This window comes from Carcharodon carcharias, chromosome 2 (genome assembly GCF_017639515.1).
Source record: "Carcharodon carcharias isolate sCarCar2 chromosome 2, sCarCar2.pri, whole genome shotgun sequence".
NCBI lineage: Eukaryota > Metazoa > Chordata > Chondrichthyes > Lamniformes > Lamnidae > Carcharodon > Carcharodon carcharias.
The window spans coordinates 227,766,550-227,784,165 of NC_054468.1; positions in this window are offsets into that span (position 1 = coordinate 227,766,550).

Here is a 17,616-nt window from a genome sequence, read left to right on the forward strand (position 1 = left end):
AGCAGGTGTGAATGGGAATGAGGGTGTGAATGGGAATGGGGGGGTGAATGGGAATGGGGGGATGAGCAGGTGTGAATGGGAATGGGGGGGCGTGAATGGGAATGGGGGGTGTGTAAATGGGAATGGGGGGTGTGAATGGGAATGGGGGTGTGAATGGGAATGGGGGGGTGAATGGGAATGGGGGGGTGAATGGGATGGGGGTGTGAATGGGAATGGGGGGATGAGCAGGTGTGAATGGGAATGGGGGGTGTGAATGGGAATGGGGGGTGTGAATGGGAATGGGGAGTGTGAATTGGAATGGGGGTGTGAATGGGAATGGGCTGTGAATGGGAATTGGTGTGTGAAGGGGAATTGGGGGTGTGAATGGGAATGGGGGGTGTGAATGGGAACGCGGGGAGTGTGAATGGGAATGGGATGTTGTGAATACGAATGGGTGTGTGTGAAAGTGAATGAGGGGTGTGAATGGGAATGTGGTTGTGTGAATGGGAATGGGGTTGTGTGAATGGAAAGGGGGTTGTGTGAATGGGAAGGGGGTGTGTGAAAAGGAATTGTTAGGCCGGTGTGAATGGGAATGGGGGGTGTGTGATGGGAATGGGGTGTCTGAATGGGAATGAGGGGTGTGAATGGGAATGGGGGCTGTGAAAGGGAATGGGGGGAGTGTGACTGGGAATGGGTGTTGTGAACAGGAAGGGGGGAAGTGAATGGGAATGGAGGGTGTGTGAATGGGAATGGGTGTTGTGAATGGGAATGAGGGGTGTGAATGGGAATGGGGGTGTGAATGGGAATCATGGGGAGCGAATGGGACTCATGGGGTGTGAATGGGAATGCGGTGTGTGAATGGGAATGGGGGTGTGTGAATGGGAATGTGGGTGTGAATGGGAATGGGGGGTGTGAATGGGAATGGGATTGCGATTGGGAATGGGGGTGTGAATGGGAATGGGGGTGTGTGAATGAGAATGGGGGTTGTGAATGGGAATGAGGGGTGTGAATGGGAATGGGGGTGTGAATCGGAATCATGGGGAGCGAATAGGACTCATGGGGTGTGAATGGGAATGCGAGGTGTGAATGGGAATGGGGGTGTGTGAATGGGAATGGGGGTTGTGAATGGGAATGAGGGATGTGAATGGGAATGGGGGGAGTGTGAATGGGAATGGTGGTGTGAATGGGAATGGGGGCGTGAATGGGAATGGAGGGAGTGTGAATGGGAATGGGGGGTGTGAATGGGAATGGGGGAACGTGAATGGGAATGGGGGTTTGTGAATGGGAATGGGGGTGTGAATGAGAATGGGAGGACGTGAATGGGAAAGTGGGTGTGTGAATGGGAATGGGGCGATGTGAATTGGAATTGGGGGGTGTGAATGGGAATGGGGGTGTGTGTGAATGGGAATGGGGGTGTGAATGGGAATGGGGGTGTGTGTGAATGGGAATGGGGGTGTGAATGGGAATGGGGGGTTGTGAATGTGAATGGGGTGTGTGAATGGGAATGGGGGAATGAGCAGGTGTGAATGGGAATGGGGGTGTGTGAATGGGAATGGGGTAGTGAATGGGGATGGGGGGTTGTGAATGGGAATGGGGTGTCTGAATGGGATTGGGGGAATGGCCAGGTGTGAATGGAAATGGGGTGTGTGAATGGGAATCATGGGGAGTGAATGGGAATCATGGGGTGTGAATGGGAATGCGGGGTGTGAATGGGAATGGGGGTGTGTGAATGGGAATGGGTGTTTTGAATGGGAATGACGGGTGTGAATGGGAATGGGGGGAGTGTGAATGGGAATGGGAGTGTGAATGGGAATGGGGGCATGAATGGGAATCATGGGGAGCAAATGGGAATCATGGGGTGTGAATGGGAATGCGGGGTGCGAATGGGAATGGGGGTTGTGAATGGGAATGCAGCGTGTGAATGGGAATGGCGGGAGTGTGAATGGGAATGGGGGTTTGTGAATGGGAATGGGGGGGTGTGAATGGGAAAGTGGGTGTGTGAATGGGAATGGGGAATGTGAATTGGAATGGGCTGTGTGAATGGGATTGGGGGAATGGCCAAGTGTGAATGGGAATGGCGTGTGTGAATGGGAATCATGGGGAGTGAATGGAAATCATGGGGTGTGAATGGGAATGCGGGGTGTGAATGGGAATGGGGGTGTGTGAATGGGAATGGGCGTTGTGAATGGGAATGAGGGGTGTGAATGGGAATGGGGGAGTGTGAATGGGAATGGGGGTGTGAATGGGAAAGGGGGCATGAATGGGAATCATGGGGAGCGAATGGGAATCATGGGGTGTGAATGGGAATGCGGGGTGTGAATGGGAATGGAGGGAGTGTGAATGGGAATGGGGGGTTTGAATGGGAATGAGGGGTGTGAATGGGAATGGGGGAGTGTGAATGGGAATGGGGGTGTGAATGGAAATGGGGGAATGAATGGGAATCATGGGGTGTGAATGGGAATGGGGGTGTGAATGGGAATGGGGGGGTGAATGGGAATGGGGGGGGTGAATGGGAATGGGGGGATGAGCAGGTGTGAATGGGAATGGGGGTGTGAATGGGAATGGGGGGTGTGAATGGGAATGGGGAGTGTGAATTGGAATGGGGGTGTGAATGGGAATGGGCTGTGAATGGGAATTGGTGTGTGAAGGGGAATTGGGGTTGTGAATGGGAATGGGGGGTGTGAATGGGAACGCGGGCAGTGTGAATGGGAATGAGTTGTTGTGAATACGAATGGGGGTGTGTGAAAGTGAATGAGGGGTGTGAATGGGAATGGGGTTGTGTGAATGGGAATGGGGTTGTGTGAATGGAAAGGGGGTTGTGTGAATGGGAAGGGGGTGTGTGAAAAGGAATTGTGAGGCCGGTGTGAATGGGAATGGGGGGTGTGTGATGGGAATGGCGGAGTGTGAATGGGAATGGGGGTGTGAATTGGAATGGGGGGTGTGTGAATGGGAATGGGGTGTCTGAATGGGAATGAGGGGTGTGAATGGGAATGGGGGCAGTGAAAGGGAATGGGGGGAGTGTGACTGGGAATGGGTGTTGTGAACAGGAAGGGGGGATGTGAATGGGAATGGAGGGTGCTTGAATGGGAATGGGGAGTGTGAAAGGGAATGGGGAGTGTGAATGGGAATGGGGGGATGTGAATGGGAATGGGGCATGTGAATGCGAGTGGGGGGTGTGAATGTGAATGTGAGGATATGAATGGGAATGGGGGGGTGTGTGAATGGGAATGTGGGTGTGAATGGGAATGGGGGGTGTGAATGGGAATGGGATTGCGATTGGGAATGGGGATGTGAATGGGAATGGGGGTGTGTGAATGGGAATGGGTGTTGTGAATGGGAATGAGGGGTGTGAATGGGAATGGGGGTGTGAATGGGAATCATGGGGAGCGAATGGGACTCATGGGGTGTGAATGGGAATGCTGGGTGTGAATGGGAATGGGGGTGTGTGAATGGGAATGTGGGTGTGAATGGGAATGGGGGGTGTGAATGGGAATGGGATTGCGATTGGGAATGGGGGTGTGAATGGGAATGGGGGTGTGTGAATGAGAATGGGGGTTGTGAATGGGAATGAGGGGTGTGAATGGGAATGGGTGTGTGAATCGGAATCATGGGGAGCGAATAGGACTCATGGGGTGTTTATGGGAATGCGAGGTGTGAATGGGAATGGGGGTGTGTGAATGGGAATGGGGGTTGTGAATGGGAATGAGGGGTGTGAATGGGAATGGAGGGTGTTTGAATGGGAATGGGGAGTGTGAGAGGGATTGGGGAGTGTGAATGGGAATGGGGGGATGTGAATGGGAATGAGGGGTGTGAATGGGAATGAGTGTGTGAATCGGAATCATGGGGAGCGAATAGGACTCATGGGGTGTGAATGGGAATGCGAGGTGTGAATGGGAATGGGGGTGTGTGAATGGGAATGGGGGTTGTGAATGGGAATGGGGCTGTGAATGGGAATGGGGGGATGAGCAGGTGTGAATGGGAATGAGGGTGTGAATGGGAATGGAGGGTGAATGGGAATGGGGGGATGAGCAGGTGTGAATGGGAATGGGGGGGCGTGAATGGGAATGGGGGGTGTGTAAATGGGAATGGGGGGTGTGAATGGGAATGGGGGTGTGAATGGGAATGGGGGGGTGAATGGGAATGGGGGGGGGAATGGGATGGGGGTGTGAATGGGAATGGGGGAATGAATGGGAATCATGGGGTGTGAATGGGAATGGGAGTGTGAATGGGAATGAGGGGGTGAATGGGAATGGGGGGGGTGAATGGGAATGGGGAGTGTGAATTGGAATGGGGGTGTGAATGGGAATGGGCTGTGAATGGGAATTGGTGTGTGAAGGGGAATTGGGGTTGTGAATGGGAATGGGGGGTGTGAATGGGAACGCGGGCAGTGTGAATGGGAATGAGTTGTTGTGAATACGAATGGGGGTGTGTGAAAGTGAATGAGGGGTGTGAATGGGAATGGGGTTGTGTGAATGGGAATGGGGTTGTGTGAATGGAAAGGGGGTTGTGTGAATGGGAAGGGGGTGTGTGAAAAGGAATTGTGAGGCCGGTGTGAATGGGAATGGGGGGTGTGTGATGGGAATGGCGGAGTGTGAATGGGAATGGGGGTGTGAATTGGAATGGGGGGTGTGTGAATGGGAATGGGGTGTCTGAATGGGAATGAGGGGTGTGAATGGGAATGGGGGCTGTGAAAGGGAATGGGGGGAGTGTGACTGGGAATGGGTGTTGTGAACAGGAAGGGGTGATGTGAATGCGAATGGAGGGTGTGTGAATGGGAATGGGGGGATGTGAATGGGAATGGGGCGTGTGAATGCGAATGGGGGGTGTGAATGTGAATGTGAGGATATGAATGGGAATGGGGGGGTGTGTGAATGGGAATGTGGGTGTGAATGGGAATGGGGGGTGTGAATGGGAATGGGATTGCGATTGGGAATGGGGGTGTGAATGGGAATGGGGGTGTGTGAATGGGAATGGGGGTTGTGAATGGGAATGAGGGGTGTGAATGGGAATGGGGGTGTGAATCGGAATCATGGGGAGCGAATAGGACTCATGGGGTGTGAATGGGAATGCGAGGTGTGAATGGGAATGGGGGTGTGTGAATGGGAATGGGGGTTGTGAATGGGAATGAGGGATGTGAATGGGAATGGAGGGTGTTTGAATGGGAATGGGGAGTGTGAGAGGGATTGGGGAGTGTGAATGGGAATGGGGGGATGTGAATTGAAATGAGGGGTGTGAATTGGAATGGGGGTGTAAATCGGAATCATGGGGAGCGAGTAGGACTCATGGGGTGTGAATGGGAATGCGAGGTGTGAATGGGAATGGTGGTGTGTGAATGGGAATGGGGGTTGTGAATGGGAATGGGGCTGTGAATGGGAATGGGGGGATGAGCAGGTGTGAATGGGAATGAGGGTGTGAATGGGAATGGGGGGGGTGAATGGGAATGGGGGGGTGAATGGGAATGGGGGGGTGAATGGGATGGGGGTGTGAATGGGAATGGGGGAATGAATGGGAATCATGGGGTGTGAATGGGAATCGGGGTGTGAATGGGAATGGGGGGGTGAATGGGAATGGGGGGGTGAATGGGAATGGGGGGATGAGCAGGTGTGAATGGGAATGGGGGTGTGAATGGGAATGGGGTGTGTGAATGGGAATGGGGAGTGTGAATTGGAATGGGGGTGTGAATGGGAATGGGCTGTGAATGGGAATTGGTGGGTGAAGGGGAATTGGGGTTGTGAATGGGAATGGGGGGTGTGAATGGGAACGCGGGCAGTGTGAATGGGAATGAGTAGTTGTGAATACGAATGGGGGTGTGTGAAAGTGAATGAGGGGTGTGAATGGGAATGGGGTTGTGTGAATGGGAATGGGGTTGTGTGAATGGAAAGGGGGTTGTGTGAATGGGAAGGGGGGGTGTGAAAAGGAATTGTGAGGCCGGTGTGAATGGGAATGGGGTGTGTGTGATGGGAATGGCGGAGTGTGAATGGGAATGGGGGTGTGAATTGGAATGGGTGGTGTGTGAATGGGAATGGGGAGTCTGAATGGGAATGAGGGGTGTGAATGGGAATGGGGGCTGTGAAAGGGAATGGGGGGAGTGTGACTGGGAATGGGTGTTGTGAACAGGAAGGGGGGATATGAATGGGAATGGAGGGTGTTTGAATGGGAATGGGGCGTGCGAAAGGGAATGGGGAGTGTGAATGGGAATGGGGGGATGTGAATGGGAATGGGGCGTGTGTATGCGAATGGGGGGTGTGAATGTGAATGTGAGGATATGAATGGGAATGGGGGGGTGTGTGAATGGGAATGTGGGTGTGAATGGGAATGGGGGGTGTGAATGGGAATGGGGGTGTGAATGGGAATCATGGGGAGCGAATGGGACTCATGGGGTGTGAATGGGAATGCTGGGTGTGAATGGGAATGGGGGTGTGTGAATGGGAATGTGGGTGTGAATGGGAATGGGGGGTGTGAATGGGAATGGGATTGCGATTGGGAATGGGGGTGTGAATGGGAATGGGGGTGTGTGAATGGGAATGGGGGTTGTGAATGGGAATGAAGGGTGTGAATGGGAATGGGGGTGTGAATCGGAATCATGGGGAGCGAATAGGACTCATGGGGTGTGAATGGGAATGCCAGGTGTGAATGGGAATGGGGGTGTGTGAACGGGAATGGGGGTTGTGAATGGGAATGAGGGGTGTGAATGGGAATGGAGGGTGTTTGAATGGGAATGGGGAGTGTGAGAGGGAATGGGGAGTGTGAATGGGAATGGGGGGATGTGAATGGGAATGAGGGGTGTGAATGGGAATGGGGGTATGAATCGGAATCATGGGGAGCGAATAGGACTCATGGGGTGTGAATGGGAATGCGGGGTGTGAACGGGAATAGGGGTGTGTGAATGGGAATGTGGGTGTGAATGGGAATGGGGGGTGTGAATGGGAATGGGATTGCGATTGGGAATGGGGGTGTGAATGGGAATGGGGGTGTGTGAATGGGAATGGGGGTTGTGAATGGGAATGAGGGATGTGAATGGGAATGGAGGGTGTTTGAATGGGAATGGGGAGTGTGAGAGGGATTGGGGAGTGTGAATGGGAATGGGGGGATGTGAATGGGAATGAGGGGTGTGAATTGGAAAGGGGGTGTGAATCGGAATCATGGGGAGCGAGTAGGACTCATGGGGTGTGAATGGGAATGCGAGGTGTGAATGGGAATGGGGGTGTGTGAATGGGAATGGGGGTTGTGAATGGGAATGGGGCTGTGAATGGGAATGGGGGGATGAGCAGGTGTGAATGGGAATGAGGGTGTGAATGGGAATGGGGGGGTGAATGGGAATGGGGGGGTGAATGGGAATGGGGGGGTGAATGGGATGGGGGTGTGAATGGGAATGGGGGAATGAATGGGAATCATGGGGTGTGAATGGGAATGGGGGGGTGAATGGGAATGGGGGGATGAGCAGGTGTGAATGGGAATGGGGGTGTGAATGGGAATGGGGTGTGTGAATGGGAATGGGGAGTGTGAATTGGAATGGGGGTGTGAATGGGAATGGGCTGTGAATGGGAATTGGTGTGTGAAGGGGAATTGGGGTTGTGAATGGGAATGGGGGGTGTGAATGGGAACGCGGGCAGTGTGAATGGGAATGAGTAGTTGTGAATACGAATGGGGGTGTGTGAAAGTGAATGAGGGGTGTGAATGGGATGGGGTTGTGTGAATGGGAATGGGGTTGTGTGATGGAAAGGGGTTGTGTGAATGGGAGGGGGGGTGTGAAAAGGAATTGTGAGGCCGGTGTGAATGGGATTGGGGGGTGTGTGATGGGAATGGCGGAGTGTGAATGGGAATGGGGGTGTGAATTGGAATGGGTGGTGTGTGAATGGGAATGGGGTGTCTGAATGGGAATGAGGGGTGTGAATGGGAATGGGGGCTGTGAAAGGGAATGGGGGGAGTGTGACTGGGAATGGGTGTTGTGAACAGGAAGGGGGGATATGAATGGGAATGGAGGGTGTTTGAATGGGAATGGGGCGTGCGAAAGGGAATGGGGAGTGTGAATGGGAATGGGGGGATGTGAATGGGAATGGGGCGTGTGTATGCGAATGGGGGGTGTGAATGTGAATGTGAGGATATGAATGGGAATGGGGGGGTCTGTGAATGGGAATGTGGATGTGATTGGGAATGGGGGGTGTGAATGGGAATGGGATTGCGATTGGGAATGGGGGTGTGAATGGGAATGGGGGTGTGTGAATGGGAATGGGTGTTGTGAATGGGATTGAGGGGTGTGAATGGGAATGGGGGTGTGAATGGGAATCATGGGGAGCGAATGGGACTCATGGGGTGTGAATGGGAATGCTGGGTGTGAATGGGAATGGGGGTGTGTGAATGGGAATGTGGGTGTGAATGGGAATGGGGGGTGTGAATGGGAATGGGATTGCGATTGGGAATGGGGGTGTGAATGGGAATGGGGGTGTGTGAATGGGAATGGGGGTTGTGAATGGGAATGAGGGGTGTGAATGGGAATGGGGGTGTGAATCGGAATCATGGGGAGCGAATAGGACTCATGGGGTGTGAATGGGAATGCCAGGTGTGAATGGGAATGGGGGTGTGTGAACGGGAATGGGGGTTGTGAATGGGAATGAGGGGTGTGAATGGGAATGGAGGGTGTTTGAATGGGAATGGGGAGTGTGAGAGGGAATGGGGAGTGTGAATGGGAATGGGGGGATGTGAATGGGAATGAGGGGTGTGAATGGGAATGGGGGTATGAATCGGAATCATGGGGAGCGAATAGGACTCATGGGGTGTGAATGGGAATGCGAGGTATGAATGGGAATGGGGGTGTGTGAATGGGAATGGGGGTTGTGAATGGGAATGGGGCTGTGAATGGGAATGGGGGGATGAGCAGGTGTGAATGGGAATGAGGGTGTGAATGGGAATGGGGGGTGAATGGGAATGGGGGGATGAGCAGTTGTGAATGGGAATGGGGGAGGCGTGAATGGGAATGGGGGGTGTGTAAATGGGAATGGGGGGTGTGAATGGGAATGGGGGTGTGAATGGGAATGGGGGGGTGAATGGGAATGGGGGGGTGAATGGGATGGGGGTGTGAATGGGAATGGGGGGATGAGCAGGTGTGAATGGGAATGGGGGGTGTGAATGGGAATGGGGGGTGTGAATGGGAATGGGGAGTGTGAATTGGAATGGGGGTGTGAATGGGAATGGGCTGTGAATGGGAATTGGTGTGTGAAGGGGAATTGGGGGTGTGAATGGGAATGGGGGGTGTGAATGGGAACGCGGGGAGTGTGAATGGGAATGGGATGTTGCGAATACGAATGGGGGTGTGTGAAAGTGAAAGAGGGGTGTGAATGGGAATGTGGTTGTGTGAATGGGAATGGGGTTGTGTGAATGGAAAGGGGGTTGTGTGAATGGGAAGGGGGTGTGTGAAAAGGAATTGTGGGGCCGGTGTGAATGGGAATGGGGGGTGTGTGATGGGAATGGGGTGTCTGAATGGGAATGAGGGGTGTGAATGGGAATGGGGGCTGTGAAAGGGAATGGGGGGAGTGTGACTGGGAATGGGTGTTGTGAACAGGAAGGGGGGAAGTGAATGGGAATGGAGGGTGTGTGAATGGGAATGGGTGTTGTGAATGGGAATGAGGGGTGTGAATGGGAATCATGGGGAGCGAATGGGACTCATGGGGTGTGAATGGGAATGCGGGGTGTGAATGGGAATGGGGGTGTGTGAATGGGAATGTGGGTGTGAATGGGAATGGGGGGTGTGAATGGGAATGGGATTGCGATTGGGAATTGGGGTGTGAATGGGAATGGGGGTGTGCGAATGAGAATGGGGGTTGTGAATGGGAATGAGGGGTGTGAATGGGAATGGGGGTGTGAATCGGAATCATGGGGAGCGAATAGGACTCATGGGGTGTGAATGGGAATGCGAGGTGTGAATGGGAATGGGGGTGTGTGAATGGGAATGGGGGTTGTGAATGGGAATGAGGGATGTGAATGGGAATGGGGGGAGTGTGAATGGGAATGGTGGTGTGAATGGGAATGGGGGCGTGAATGGGAATGGAGGGAGTGTGAATGGGAATGGGGGGTGTGAATGGGAATGGGGGTTGTGAATGGGAATGCAGGGTGTGAATGGGAATGGAGGGAGTCTGAATGGGAATGGGGGGTGGGAATGGGAATGGGGTGTGTGAATGGGAATGGGGGAATGAGCAGGTGTGAATGGGAATGGGGGTGTGTGAATGGGATTGGGGTAGTGAATGGAAATGGGGGGTTGTGAATGGGAATGGGGTGTCTGAATGGGATTGGGGGAATGGCCAGGTGTGAATGGAAATGTGGTGTGTGAATGGGAATCATGGGGAGTGAATGGGAATCATGGGGTGTGAATGGGAATGCGGGGTGTGAATGGGAATGGGGGTGTGTGAATGGGAATGGGTGTTGTGAATGGGAATGACGGGTGTGAATGGGAATGGGGGGAGTGTGAATGGGAATGGGAGTGTGAATGGGAATGGGGGCATGAATGGGAATCATGGGGAGCGAATGGGAATCATGGGGTGTGAATGGGAATGCGGGGTGCGAATGGGAATGGGGGTCGTGAATAGGAATGCAGCGTGTGAATGGCAATGGAGGGAGTGTGAATGGGAATGGGGGTGGGAATGGGAATGGGGGGTGTGAATGGGAATGGGGTTGTGCGAATGGGAAGGGGGGGTGTGAAAAGAAATTGGGGGGCCAGTGTGAATGGGGATGGGGAGGTGTGAATGGGAATGGGGGTGTGTATGGGAATGGGGGGGCGTGAATGGGAATGGGGGGTGTGTAAATGGGAATGGGGTGTGTGAATGTGAATGGGGGGTTTTAAATGGGAATGGGGGGATGTGAATGGGAATGGGGGGTTTTAAATGGGAATGGGGGGATGTGAATGGGGCTGTGAATGGGAATGGGGGGATGAGCAGGTGTGAATGGGAATGGAGGTGTGAATGGGAATGGGGGGGTGAATGGGAATGGGGGGGTGAATGGGAATGGGGGTGTGTGAATGAGAATGGGGGTGTGAATGGGAATGGGGGGGTGAATGGGAATGGGGGGGTGAATGGGAATGGGGGTGTGTGAATGAGAATGGGGGTGTGAATGGGAATGGGGGGTTTGAATGGGAATGGGGAGTGTGAAAGGGAATGGGGGGTGTGAATGGGAATGGGGGGTGTGAATGGGAATGGGGGGGGTCTAAATGGGAATGGGGGGTGTGAATGGGAATGGGGGTGTGAATGGGAATGGGGGGGTGAATGGGAATGGGGGGGGTGAATGGGAATGGGGGGATGAGCAGGTGTGAATGGGAATGGGGGTGTGAATGGGAATGGGGGGTGTGAATGGGAATGGGGAGTGTGAATTGGAATGGGGGTGTGAATGGGAGTGGGCTGTGAATGGGAATTGGTGTGTGAAGGGGAATTGGGGTTGTTAATGGGAATGGGGGTGTGAATGGGAACGCGGGCAGTGTGAATGGGAATGGGATGTTGTGAATACGAATGGGGGTGTGTGAAAGTGAATGAGGGGTGTGAATGGGAATGGGGTAGTGTGAATGGAAAGGGGGTTGTGTGAATGGGAAGGGGGGGTGTGAAAAGGAATTGTGAGGCCGGTGTGAATGGGAATGGGGGGTGTGTGATGGGAATGGCGGAGTGTGAATGGGAATGGGGGTGTGAATTGGAATGGGGGGTGTGTGAATGGGAATGGGGTGTCTGAATGGGAATGAGGGGTGTGAATGGGAATGGGGGCTGTGAAAGGGAATGGGGGGAGTGTGACTGGGAATGGGTGTTGTGAACAGGAAGGGGGGATGTGAATGGGAATGGAGGGTGTTTGAATGGGAATGGGGAGTGTGAAAGGGAATGGGGAGTGTGAATGGGAATGGGGGGATGTGAATGGGAATGGGGCGTGTGAATGCGAATGGGGGGTGTGAATGTGAATGTGAGGATATGAATGGGAATGGGGGGGTGTGTGAATGGGAATGTGGGTGTGAATGGGAATGGGGGGTGTGAATGGGAATGGGATTGCGATTGGGAATGGGGATGTGAATGGGAATGGGGGTGTGAATGGGAATCATGGGGAGCGAATGGGACTCATGGGGTGTGAATGGGAATGCGGCGTGTGAATGGGAATGGGGGTGTGTGAATGGGAATGTGGGTGTGAATGGGAATGGGGGGTGTGAATGGGAATGGGATTGCGATTGGGAATGGGGGTGTGAATGGGAATGGGGGTGTGTGAATGGGAATGGGGGTTGTGAATGGGAATGAGGGGTGTGAATGGGAATGGGGGTGTGAATCGGAATCATGGGGAGCGAATAGGACTCATGGGGTGTGAATGGGAATGCGAGTTGTGAATGGGAATGAGGGTGTGTGAATGGGAATGGGGGTTGTGAATGGGAATGAGGGGTGTGAATGGGAATGGAGGGTGTTTGAATGGGAATGGGGAGTGTGAGAGGGAATGGGGAGTGTGAATGGGAATGGGGGGATGTGAATGGGAATGAGGGGTGTGAATGGGAATGGGGGTGTGAATCGGAATCATGGGGAGCGAATAGGACTCATGGGGTGTGAATGGGAATGCGAGGTGTGAATGGGAATGGGGGTGTGTGAATGGGAATGGGGGTTGTGAATGGGAATGAGGGGTGTGAATGGGAATGGTGGTGTGAATGGGAATGGGGGCGTGAATGGGAATGGAGGGAGTGTGAATGGGAATGGAGGGTGTGAATGGGAATGGGGGTTGTGAATGGGAATGCAGGGTGTGAATGGGAATGGAGGGAGTCTGAATGGGAATGGGGGGTGGGAATGGGAATGGGGTGTGTGAATGGGAATGGGGGAACGTGAATGGGAATGGAGGTTTGTGAATGGGAATGGGGGTGTGAATGAGAATTGGGGGATGTGAATGGGAAAGTGGGTGTGTGAATGGGAATGGGGTGATGAGAATTGGAATTGGGGGGTGTGAATGGGAATGGGGGGGTGTGTGAATGGGAATGGGGGTGTGAATGGGAATGGGGGGGTGTGAAAGGGAATGGGGGGTTGTGAATGAGAATGGGGTGTGTGAATGGGAATGGGGGAATGAGCAGGTGTGAATGGGAATGGGGGTGTTTGAATGGGAATGGGGTAGTGAATGGGAATCATGGGGAGTGAATGGGAATCATGGGGTGTGAATGGGAATGCGGGGTGTGAATGGGAATGGGGGTGTGTGAATGGGAATGTTTGTTGTGAATGGGAATGACGGGTGTGAATGGTAATGGGGGGAGTGTGAATGGGAATGGGAGTGTGAATGGGAATGAGGGCATGAATGGGAATCATGGGGAACGAATGGGAATCATGGGGTGTGAATGGGAATGCGGGGTGCGAATGGGAATGGGGGTTGTGAATGGGAATGCAGCGTGTGAATGGGAATGGGGGTGGGAATGGGAATGGTGGGTGTGAATGGGAATGGGGGGACGTGAATGGGAATGGGGGATTGTGAATGGGCATGGGGGGTGTGAATGGGAATGGGGGGACGTGAATGGGAAAGTGGGTGTGTGAATGGGAATGGGGAATGTGAATTGGAATGGGCTGTGTGAATGGGATTGGGGGAATGGCCAGGTGTTAATGGGAATGGAGTGTGTGAATGGGAATCATGGGGTGTGAATGGGAATGCGGGGTGTGAATGGGAATGGGGGTGTGAATGGGAATGCGGGGTGTGAATGGGAATGGGGGTGTGTGAATGGGAATGGGGGTTGTGAATGGGAATGAGGGGTGTGAATGGGAATGGGGGAGTGTGAATGGGAATGGGGGTGTGAATGGGAATGGGGGCATGAATGGGAATTGGGAGTGTGAATGCGAAAGGGGGTGTGAATGGGAATGTGGTGTGTGTGAATGGGAATGGGGGTGTGTGAATGAGAATGGGGGTGTGAATGGGAATGGGGGGTGTGAATGGGAATTTGGGGTGTGAATGGGAATGAGGGCATGAATGGGAATCATGGGGAACGAATGGGAATCATGGGGTGTGAATGGGAATGCGGGGTGTGAATGGGAATGGAGGGAGTGTGAATGGGAATGGGGGGTTTGAATGGGAATGGGGGGGTGTGTAAATGGGAATGGGGCTGTGAAACGGAATGGGGGTGTGAAAGGGAATGGTGTGTTTGTATGGGAATGGGGGAATGAGCAGGTGTGAATGGGAATGGGGCTGTGTGAATGGGAATGGAGTAGTGAATGGGAATGGGGGGTGTGAATGGGAAAGGGGGGTTGTGAATGGGAATGGGGGAATAACCAGGTGTGAATGGGAATGGGGTGTGTGAATGGGAATGGGGGGATGAGCAGGTGTGAATGGGAATGAGGGTGTGAATGGGAATGGGCGGGTGAATGGGAATGGGGGGATGAGCAGGTGTGAATGGGAAATGGGGGGGCGTGAATGGGAATGGGGGGTGTGTAAATGGGAATGGGGGGTGTGAATGGGAATGGGGGTGTGAATGGGAATGGGGGTGTGAATGGGAATGGGGGGGTGGGTGGGATGGGGGTGTGAATGGGAATGGGGGGATGAGCAGGTGTGAATTGGAATGGGGGGTGTGAATGGGAATGGGGGGTGTGAATGGGAATGGGGAGTGTGAATTGGAATGGGGGTGTGAATGGGAATGGGCTGTGAATGGGAATTGGTGTGTGAAGGGGAATTGGGGGTGTGAATGGGAATGGGGGGTGTGAATGGGAACGCGGGGAGTGTGAATGGGAATGGGATGTTGTGAATACGAATGGGTGTTTGTGAAAGTGAATGAGGGGTGTGAATGGGAATGTGGTTGTGTGAATGGGAATGGGGTTGTGTGAATGGAAAGGGGGTTGTGTGAATGGGAAGGGGTAGTGTGAAAAGGAATTGTGGGGCCGGTGTGAATGGGAATGGGGGGTGTGTGATGGGAATGGGGTGTCTGAATGGGAATGAGGGGTGTGAATGGGAATGGGGGCTGTGAAAGGGAATGGGGGGAGTGTGACTGGGAATGGGTGTTGTGAACAGGAAGGGGGGAAGTGAATGGGAATGGAGGGTGTGTGAATGGGAATGCGGAGTGTGAAAGGGAATGGGGAGTGTGAATGGGAATGGGGGGATGTGAATGGGAATGGGGCGTGTGAATGTGAATAGGGGGTGTGAATGTGAATGTGAGGATATGAATGGGAATGGGGGGGTGTGTGAATGGGAATGTGGGTGTGAATGGGAATGGGGGTGTGAATGGGAATGGGATTGCGATTGGGAATGGGGGTGTGAATGGGAATGGGGGTGTGTGAATGGGAATGGGTGTTGTGAATGGGAATGAGGGGTGTGAATGGGAATGGGGGTGTGAATGGGAATCATGGGGAGCGAATGGGAGTCATGGGGTGTGAATGGGAATGCGGGGTGTGAATGGGAATGGGGGTGTGTGAATGGGAATGTGGGTGTGAATGGGAATGGGGGCTGTGAATGGGAATGGGATTGCGATTGGGAATGGGGGTGTGAATGGGAATGGGGGTATGTGAATGGGAATGGGGGTTGTGAATGGGAATGAGGGGTGTGAATGGGAATGGGGGGAGTGTGAATGGGAATGGTGGTGTGAATGGGAATGGGGGCGTGAATGGGAATGGAGGGAGTGTGAATGGGAATGGGGGGTGTGAATGGGAATGGGAGTTGTGAATGGGAATGCAGGGTGTGAATGGGAATGGAGGGAGTGTGAATGGGAATTCGGGGTGGGAATGGGAATGGGGTGTGTGAATGGGAATGGGGGAACGTGAATGGGAATGGGGGTTTGTGAATGGGAATTGGGGGTGTGAATGAGAATGGGGGGACGTGAATGGGAAAGTGGGTGTGTGAATGGGAATGGGGGGATGTGAATTGGAATTTGGGGGGTGTGAATGGGAATGGGGGGGTGTGTGAATGGGAATGGGGGTGTGAAACGGAATGGGGGGTGTGAATGGGAATGGGGAGTGTGAATGGGAATGGGGGTGTGAATGCGAATGGGGTGTGTGAAAGGGAATTGGGGTGTGAAGGGGAATTGGGGGTGTGAATGGGAATGGGGGGTGTGAATGGGAACGCGGGGAGTGGGAATGGGAATGGGATGTTGTGAATAGGAATGGGGGTGTGTGAAAGAGAATGAGGGGTGTGAATGGGAATGGCGTTGTGTGAATGGGAATGGGGTTGTGTGAATGGGAAGGGGGTTGTGTGAATGGGAATGAGGGGTGTGAATGGGAATGGGGGGTGTGTGATGGGAATGGCGGAGTGTGAATGGGAATGGGGGTGTGAATTGGAATGGGGGGTGTGTGAAAGGGAATGGGGTGTCTGAATGGGAATGAGGGGTGTGAATAGGAATGGGGGCTGTGAAAGGGAATGGGGGGAGTGTGACTGGGAATGGGTTTTGTGAACAAGAATGGGGGGATGTGAATGGGAATGGAGGGTGTGTGAATGGGAATGGGGAGTGTGAATGTGAATGGGGGATGTGAATGGGAATGTGAGGATATGAATGGGAATAGGAATGGGGAGTGTGAATGGGAATGTGGGTGTGAATGGGAATGGGGGTGTGTGAATGGGAATGGGGGTTGTGAATGGGAATGAGGGGTGTGAATGGGAATGGTGGTGTGAATGGGAATGGGGGCGTGAATGGGAATGGAGGGAGTGTGAATGGGAATGGAGGGTGTGAATGGGAATGGGGGTTGTGAATGGGAATGCAGGGTGTGAATGGGAATGGAGGGAGTCTGAATGGGAATGGGGGGTGGGAATGGGAATGGGGTGTGTGAATGGGAATGGGGGAACGTGAATGGGAATGGAGGTTTGTGAATGGGAATGGGGGTGTGAATGAGAATTGGGGGATGTGAATGGGAAAGTGGGTGTGTGAATGGGAATGGGGTGATGAGAATTGGAATTGGGGGGTGTGAATGGGAATGGGGGGGTGTGTGAATGGGAATGGGGGTGTGAATGGGAATGGGGGGGTGTGAAAGGGAATGGGGGGTTGTGAATGGGAATGGGGTGTGTGAATGGGAATGGGGGAATGAGCAGGTGTGAATGGGAATGGGGGTGTTTGAATGGGAATGGGGTAGTGAATGGGAATCATGGGGAGTGAATGGGAATCATGGGGTGTGAATGGGAATGCGGGGTGTGAATGGGAATGGGGGGTGTGTGAATGGGAATGTTTGTTGTGACTGGGAATGACGGGTGTGAATGGTAATGGGGGGAGTGTGAATGGGAATGGGAGTGTGAATGGGAATGAGGGCATGAATGGGAATCATGGGGAACGAATGGGAATCATGGGGTGTGAATGGGAATGCGGGGTGCGAATGGGAATGGGGGTTGTGAATGGGAATGCAGCGTGTGAATGGGAATGGGGGTGGGAATGGGAATGGTGGGTGTGAATGGGAATGGGGGGACGTGAATGGGAATGGGGGATTGTGAATGGGCATGGGGGGTGTGAATGGGAATGGGGGGACGTGAATGGGAAAGTGGGTGTGTGAATGGGAATGGGGAATGTGAATTGGAATGGGCTGTGTGAATGGGATTGGGGGAATGGCCAGGTGTTAATGGGAATGGAGTGTGTGAATGGGAATCATGGGGTGTGAATGGGAATGCGGGGTGTGAATGGGAATGGGGGTGTGAATGGGAATGCGGGGTGTGAATGGGAATGGGGGTGTGTGAATGGGAATGGGGGTTGTGAATGGGAAT